Raw genomic sequence first — 8728 nt, 5'->3', positions numbered from 1 at the left:
CTGATCTGAGAGCCATCCATCGGCCTCTGAGGCTGTGTGGGCACCAGCAGCATTCAACTTGCCACTGGATGTCTTTTTTATGCTGGTTTATTCCCATGTCTTTTATTGTGATTAAGATTTGCAAAACACCCTCAGGCACGCAATCTGTATTTTAAGTCTCTGAAGCCTTCAGAGCTCATGTATTTTTTAGCAAACAAAAGCATCTGCAAGCTGGTTTCAAATATAAATAATTTAATCATGGGATCATTATTCTTTTAAGTCAGGTGCTGCTTTAAAATCCTGGCGAGAATCTCTGAGGGGAGGCAAACAAATCCATGGGTTTGACTTGTTCTTTGGTTTACTGTGTTTCTCCGGAGTTCTTGGTTGGAGGCAAATACTTCCCTTAAAAAGAGGTCATCAATAATGAAGCGAGATGAATTTTCCAGGCTGTGTGGGGAGTGGTTCATGCCAGGTCAGCCGTTTGCTCCTGTTTCATAAGCTGCTGGGCAGGGTGAACATTGCACATGGTGCTTCTCATTAGTCTCTTCAGCATCCACAACTGCCTGGGCTGAGCTTTTCAGCGTAGCTGTACTTACTGAAGCAGGTGACAACAACTATATTTACTGGAACTGACTTTTTAAGTGTTTGTCTTTTAAACCAGGTCACTGCTTGAGCTTATTCTGCTGCTGAGTCTTACATAAAATGGGCTGAAGCAGAAAGCATCATCCTGGTTACTGTTTTCAGCTCAACTGCCATTCAGAAACTGTTTTAATTTCTTCTAACGACTGCTTTACCCTCAGTAAGTTGGCAGACAGCACTAAGTTGGGTGGGAGTGTTGATCTGCTGGAGGGCAGGAAGGCTCTGCAGAGGGATCTCGAGAGGCTGGATCCATGGGCTGAGGCCAATTGTATGAGGGTCAGCAAGGCCAAGTACCACGTCCTGTACTTGGGTCACAACAGCCCCCTGCAGCTCCAGGCATGGGGAAAAGCAGCTGGAAAGGCTGGAAAAGGCCCTGGGGGTGCTGGTGACAGTGGCTGAATGTGAGCCCAGGTGTGCCCAGGTGGGCAGGAAGGCCAAGGGCACCTGGGCTATGCCAGCATCAGTGTGGCAGCAGGACCAGGGCAGTGACTGTCCCCCTGTGCTGGGCACTGGTGAGGCCACACCTCAGATCCTGGGGGCAGTTTTGGGACCCTCACTACAGGAAGGACATAGAGGAGCTGGAGAGTGTCCAGAGAAGGGAAGGGAGCTGGGGAAGGGTCGCTCACACAGAAGCAGCTCTGCAGTGTTTAACATCCTGCTTTGCAGACACTGCTGAGCTCTTTGGGCTGGAAGTCAGCTTGAAGAAGACAGAAGTTCTCTATCAACCTGCACCTCAGGAAGTCTGAAGAAAAGTAAAATAATCAGTGTTTACAGAGCCATAGTGCTGTCTACTCTCTTATATGGATCTGAATCATGGGTCATCCACCGCCACCACCTGCGTCTCCTCGAACGCTTCCATCAACGCTGTCTCCGTACAATCCTAAACATCACCTGGTCAGATTATGTGACCAATACATCTGTTCTAGAACAGGCACAGTCACAAGTATTGAGGCCATGTTACTGAGAACACAGTTGGGCTGGGCAGGGCACGTCTCCAGGATGAAGGACCAACCACCACCTCCCTAAGATCTTGCTCTATGGTGAACTTGCCACTGGCTGCCGCAAGAGAGGAGCCCCAAAGAGGAGATACAAGGACTGCCTGAAACAACATCTCAGCCTTGGCCATACTGATCAACATAACTGGTCTACCCTGGCCTCCAGTTGGGAGGTCTGGAGACACCCCATCTATAACGCTGCTGATGCCTTTGAGAACGCAGCAGGATCACCCTGGAGGAGAAAAGACAGCGCAGAAAGAATCGTGTCCTGCAGAATTTACCACCTAAGGAGTCTTTCTGCTGTGCCTTTTGCAACCGGACGTGTCTATCTCGCATTGGCCTTTTTAGCCACCAACGTGTTTGTAACAAACATGGGTAGAGCCCTTCCCAAATCTTCGTTCACGAAGCCCGGCCATGATGATGGATGATGCACCATTTTACAATTTATTTCTAAAAAGCACCTAAAAAATGACCAAAAGCTGGTCCTTGTTCTGCAATATGATTTTGTCAAGTCACATGAAAAAAGGTTCTGCTGAAAAAGTATTTGGTTACTGCAGGGCAGTGGGGACACTTAAAAGAAAACTGATGATATGTTTTCATACATATGACTCACATCTTTGATGACCTGCACATTCAAATCCACCACTCCTTGAAAATAATTCGTCAAATCTCCCATAAAGGTAGAGGCAGCAGAGGGCATTAAGAAATTAAAAAATAATAAAACCAGGAGCTTCTCCCAGCAGTTTTCTAGGCTGTGTGGAAGGAGATGACCTAGCAGAGCAGGCATAGTCCTGTTCCGGTCTTAAAGACAACCCATTTGGTTTTACCACTATTCAACCCATACACAGGAAAGGATACTGCAGAGGGATGGTGGAGATACAACATTTCCCTTAGAATAGTCTGGAAACAACTGGTGCCCCAGATAGCACCAGATGGTGGCTATCTGTAAATTCTTTATTTTATTTTATTTTCCTGGTAGAAAGCAGCACAGTTCTTAAGGTCACTTAAATATACATAAATTTAATGACCTCAAAGTGAAGTTCCCTCATTGTGAAGACCACCCCACCCAGATGCAGATTTTGCCCCAAGGAACAGAGGACAGGATGAATCTTGGGAAAAACCTCCCACAGCAGTGGGAAATGTTCTCTATGGAACAAAATTCAGCACTTCAGTTTGGTTCTGGCAGCTTTCACACACAACACCACAGGGCACCAAGTCTTGGAAAGCAGGGAATCTCTGACTCAGGATGACTGCTAAGCTTGAGCTAACTGTCCTCTTGGAAGCATTCGGAAGGGAAGAGAGTTTGCTGTGTCCCAAATTCCCACCCCTTTATCTTGGAAAGCAACATGGCTGAGGAGCAGATGCCTTTTTCCCATGGGAAAGGGAGAGGTCTCTGCCTTATAGCTGAAATCCATAAGGAGCAGGAGAGGAGCTGCCAAATCTCATCTCCTTAGAGGGAGGACTCCACCACCCCCACCCGGTATTGTGTAGGGGTCTTGCCACAGTCCATTAATATTCACAGGTGATCAACAAGACTGAACCAGAGCCAGAAGCTGAGACATTACTAGAGCAAGAAATAAATTAAAATAAATGAGAAAAAGCACTTGAGGAAGAGTTAAATATCAGCATGGCCACAGCAGAGTTTCCATCAGAGGCTGGGTTACATCCAGATGCTGCAGGACAATGTGTCAGCTGTACCTAGAGTTTCATCCTTCTCCCACCACCAATTATTCCCATCCTGACCCTTGAACACACCCAGCAGCAGTGGAGGGGGCAGGGAGGGCAGAAGCATGGCAAGAGCTGACAGAACTGCTCCTGCTGAGTGATGGTAGATGACTCTCGGGCATGTCAGAGGGCAGGAACCCACTGTCAGAGGTACCTCCACAGCCAAAGCACTGACAGGAAAAAATGTGGTGTATAAAGGCTCTGCTGGCACAGAATCATTTAGGTTGGAGGAGATCTTTGAGATCATTGAGTCCAACCTTTGACCAATCACCACCTTGTCAACTAGACCAGAACACGCCCAATGCCACATCCAGTCATTTCTTGAACACCTCCAGGACTGGTAAATCCACCACATCCTGGGCAGCCCCTTTCAATGCCTGACAATCCTTTCCATGAAGAAATTCCTCCTGAACCTTCCCTGGCACAGCTTGAGGCCATTTCCTCTCACCCTGTCCCTTGTTCCCTGGGAGCAGAGCCCAACCCCCTCCGGCTCCCCCCTCCTGTCAGGGAGTTGCAGAGCCCCCTGAGCCTCCTTTTCTCCAGGCTGAGCTCCCCCATCTCCCTCAGCTCCTCCTGGTGCTCCAGACCCTTCCCCAGCTCCCTTCCCTTCTCTGGACACACTCCAGCTCCTCAAGGTCTTTACTGTCATGAGGGGCCCAAAACTGCCCCCAGGATTTGAGGTGTGACCCCACCAGTGCCCAGCACAGAGGCACAGTCCCTGCCCTGGGCCTGTGGCCACACCATGGCTGGTACAGCCCAGGTGCCCTTGGCCTTCCTGCCCACCTGGGCACACCTGGGCTCATGTTCAGCCACACCAGCACCCCCAGGGCCTTCCACACTGGGTCACTGTCCAGCCCCTCTGTCCCCTGGGCTGTAAATGCCCACACTCAGCCTCACCCCCAACGTGCCATGGTTGGGTCATTGGGTTGTGTCACAAACACATCATTGCAGGACAGGCTGTGATAGATGATGGAAGACACAGAATGCAATCTTTTCAAGAATAATATCCAACCAGTAATTATCCAACTTACTAATAGGGTGGTGACAAAAAATTACCCGCCCTGCTGTTGGGTGCTATGGGTTATTTTGCACTCACTGTCCTCTTCCTCCACAGTTTGCTGAAGATCTGTTTTCATGGTTTGTTTTCCCGCCTTGGGTTCTCATAACAAGAACTGTTTACTGACCTGGATACCTTCCCAAGGAGAGGGAGCTCCCAGAGCCATGGCTGCCAGCTGGGAAAAGAGATTACCCAGCGACTCCTCATCAGACAAGTTGGGCTTTGTCCAATGGAGATGGCAAAAACTCAGGTTCCTTTTTCTTCCATGATGATTTTTCCATGATCCTTCATGACGTTTTCCGCTCCTCCTCTTCTTTTTTCCAATCTTCCAGCCCAGAGGCCGCCTCAGCCCCCTTTATAATGGTACAAGTTTTGATTAGTTGGGAGGTGAGTGGTAAATCTTGTGCCATGGTATGAAGCACCACACCAGGACTCCTGAAACATTGCCAACTGTTTTCATCAGTGCCAAAAACATTCAAGAATGAATCAGTTTCATCACCACCCAACATTACCCCAGATTTCTGGCATCGAGGATGAAATTTAAACTGTTGGGAAGGCCTTATGTTTCAGATTTGTTTGGGATTTGTGGAAGCTATGGAGGGAGACAGTTATGTGTCTTTACCCTGAAATAGGATTTATTTTTTCTGTGTCAGAAACCATGAATCACCAGTCATGCCAAGGAGAGCATCACTCAGGAAAGAAATTACTGTATTCCCCCCAGGCCTCTCCATCTCTCGTGGAGATTCAGATTCTGGGAATGTGACTTAACAAAGCCGGATGTATGAAGTGCACTAAACGGGGGGCATTGGGAATAAGCCTGTGTGGGTCAGTGTTCTCCTTCACACTCCATAAAAACTCTTTCTTCTCTGTGCTGTTAAAAAACAGGTTTGAAAGGTCCACATCCCACAGCCACACTGGTAGGACTCATCACAGTGCTTTGAAGGGACCATGGTCATCACACAGAGGTGCTGGCACCTTCAAACCTGATGCCACTGTCACTATTTTCCTTAACTTGCACGTCCCCTACACTTGCAGAGACAAGGTGTGATGGAATTATGAGTCTTGTTCATGTTTCCAGAGTCAGGACCAGCCTAGACTCATCCAGGGCTGAATTTCATCCAGCTCTCAATGAGGAATTTACTTCCTACTTGTTTTCTTATTGACACAGTTCATCAAGACCAGTTTCATCTGCTCCCAACAGCACTCCCAGCCTGATGCCAGGGTCCCTGAAAGATGCCTTTGCAACTCTTTCATAGAAAACTAACACCTGAATTATTATTATTAAAAATTATTATTATTTTCTGCTATAATATTATCTGTTATACCTGGACTTTGAATTTCGTCCCTACCTGCCCTAATTTATCTCCCTATCTCCTGGCAGAACAGATTTCCTCCAGAGCAGTGATAAATCAGGGTGACTCTGAGCCAGCTCCAGAAGCACAGGTGGGGCCTCGGAATGAAGGATGAGCTCCCTCACCTCTGGAGGCTCTGACTGCACCTTGCTGCTCATAAAACTAAAGCAAAGCAGGCATGGGGTGGTGTGTGATTCCAGAGTGGAAGGAAAAGCTCCTGTACCTGCCTTACAAACCCTCCAGGTGAGAGGTTTAGATGCAAGTCCAGCCCAACCTCACAGCCCCTGCAGAGCCCTGGATCCACCAGAACACAGCAGTGTGGGTACAGGCTGAGGCAGGAGCAACAGCTCCCAGGAGCATATGGAGGTCTTTTTGGTGTCTGCAACACGTCCAGAAGGATCCAGCAGAGCCTCTGATTGGTCAGTCCTCATCTGTGCATAATGGGGTCAATTTTGCATTTGAAAACAGTGATGAATTTCCCCTCTCTTGGGTGTGCAGGGGAGAGCACGGCAGTTGGAGCTATCACAGAATGACAGAATCACAGAATGGTTGGGGTGGGAAGGGACCTTAAACCTCATCTCATTCCAACCCCCTGCCATGGGCAGGGACACCTTCCACTATCCCAGGTTGCTCCAAGCCCCGTCCAACCTGGCCTTGGACACTTCCAGGGATGGGTAGTCCACCACCCTCTGGAATCTGTGCCAGGACCTCACCACCCCTATAGTAAAGAATTTCTTCCCAACACCCAACCTAAACGTGCTCTCTGTTCACTCCTGGCTATTGTAGCATGGCACTGTCTCCCTTGTGCCAGCCCATGTTTCCTCTGTGCCAGCATCCCCAGCATCAGCCATGGTGTGGGTCACCAGGAATCTGTACCCTCCTGCCAGTTTGGCTCATGGAGAAAGGGGCAGGAAACACCAGCAGCAATCCTTTGGTTTTGACATCTCCAAGTTTTAAGATGTGTTGTCCTTCCAAGCAAGGATAAGTCCCCAGCTAGAGTTGGTAGGATGGAGATGGCAGATTTTTTGCCTCTTCTCCCTCCCTGAAAATACACAGAATCTGCTTTGAACTTGGGAATGTTCTTAAGAAATCTTTAAAAGTAAAAACACCCAGGCAAATGGAAAGGTCATCGAGGACACAGGAAGGGTGGGAGAGGGAGAGAGAGCTGAGCTCAGTAAGGCAGCCATGGGAGCAGGGAACACACCTCTTCCAAAGATTTCCAGTGTGCTTCTCAGCCCTGTGGGGATTTGGAAATCTGTCTCTGCGAGTGGGATTTTTCTTCCACAGGTAGATGAGTAGCAAAATCCACCTGTCCACAACCATTACGGATTGGGAATATTTAAGGGGCACAGGCTTCCTCTTTTCAACCTCTGCTAGGAGCTTTTAAAATGACTTAGCTCAGAGCCCACAGAGGAAAAATGCCCTCAGATGTACCCCTTTCTGCTGCTGCAGAGTGTTCAGCAGGAGCAGCTACAGAGACCCAGCAGTGCTGCCATTCCAGGCCAGTGCCGGAGCCGCGGCTGTGAGGCACCGCTGGATGGCACAGAGCATCTTCTGGAAAGGGACTGAGACACCCAGGAGAGCTAAAACCAGGGCTTAGAAGGAAAAAACCAAACCACCCAAGTGTGATAAAATATTTTACTACTGAAAAGAGAGGATTTGATGTAAATTGTGCTGTGAGGATGTGTCTTGCCAGTGATTTACTCAGGCTCCAGGAGCCGTGGCACTCCAGCTGCTGGCACCTGACTTCCCCTGTCACCAGTTCATGAAGCACAGACTGAGACTGAAAGGGTTTTGCTTTACTAGACACAATGTTATTAAAGATTTATCAACAGCACCGCGGCAGAAAGCTTTTTCTTGTGACCACAGTGTATAGTGGCCTGTGCTCCAAAATAGAAAGGGCAGCTCAGGATTCACCCAAAATGCTCTTTTATACCAAAGCAGTGGCACTGAATTAACCAGAGCAGGGTTGCTGCAGGCCTGCCTCATCTGCCTCTGCTTTCTTTGCATGTGGCATTAGTAACATCCCAATGAAGTAGGTGAGTTGAAGATACGAACAAAATTACCCCTGCACCTACAGTGTCATAGCATCATCAAGCTGTTTTTTCAATCACATCCAAACCCTGGAAATGCCCATGAAGTTCTGCACTGGTCCCTTCTGGCACCTGGCACGAGGCCACTCCTGCAGGGGCAGAGGGTTGGGGCACACTGCTCAGTACAGGCACAAGCACAGCCTCCTCAGCTGCTCCTCCTCCCAAAGGGCCACAAACCACTGGGAAAGGAGGGGAGAGGCTCTGGTTCCCACTCATCAGGGAGAGAGTCCAAGGAAAGGCACAGGATGATGAGGATCTCTCCTGCTGATCAAGTTATCTCAGCTGGAGATCCTCCTCCACCCAGGACCTGTTAAACAGCATCCAGCGCCAAGGCTCTGGGGCTCCTCTTGCCCCTCAAAGAGTGTTGCAACAGGGGATACAATCCTGGCTGTGGGCCAGCGACTCCCCCTGAGGCTTCAGGTTTGTCAGGGGAGGTTTAGATTAGATATTAGGAAAGATTTCTTCATGGTTGTCGAGCCCTGGAAAGCACAGTCATGAAGTCACCATCCCTGGAAGTGTTGTTCACAGAACGTGTGGATGTGGCACCTGAGTGGTGAACATGGTGGTGGTGCTGGGTTGATGGCTGAACTTAATGATCTCAGATGTCTTTTCCAACTTTAACAATTCCATGATCCTATGATTCTCCTACTACAGCAACAAGTTCCTTTGGTGGGATCCTTAAGACAGCCCATAGAGGCACCTGGGCCAGCAGATCCCGCTTCAAAATTTATCCAAAAGAACAGGCCAGTAACAAATCTGTCTGCACCTTTTTCTTACCTGAAGGCCCTTTTTGGGTGGTCAAAGTTGCCCTTAAAATCAGCCCCATGTCAAAGTCCCTTTGCAACAAGCACAGGAGGGTCTCCACACAAGCCTTTGTGGGCAGTGACT

Source organism: Corapipo altera, unplaced genomic scaffold (genome assembly GCF_003945725.1).
Source record: "Corapipo altera isolate COAL_440 unplaced genomic scaffold, ASM394572v1 124, whole genome shotgun sequence".
NCBI lineage: Eukaryota > Metazoa > Chordata > Aves > Passeriformes > Pipridae > Corapipo > Corapipo altera.
Note: the sequence above shows the minus strand (reverse complement) of the source record.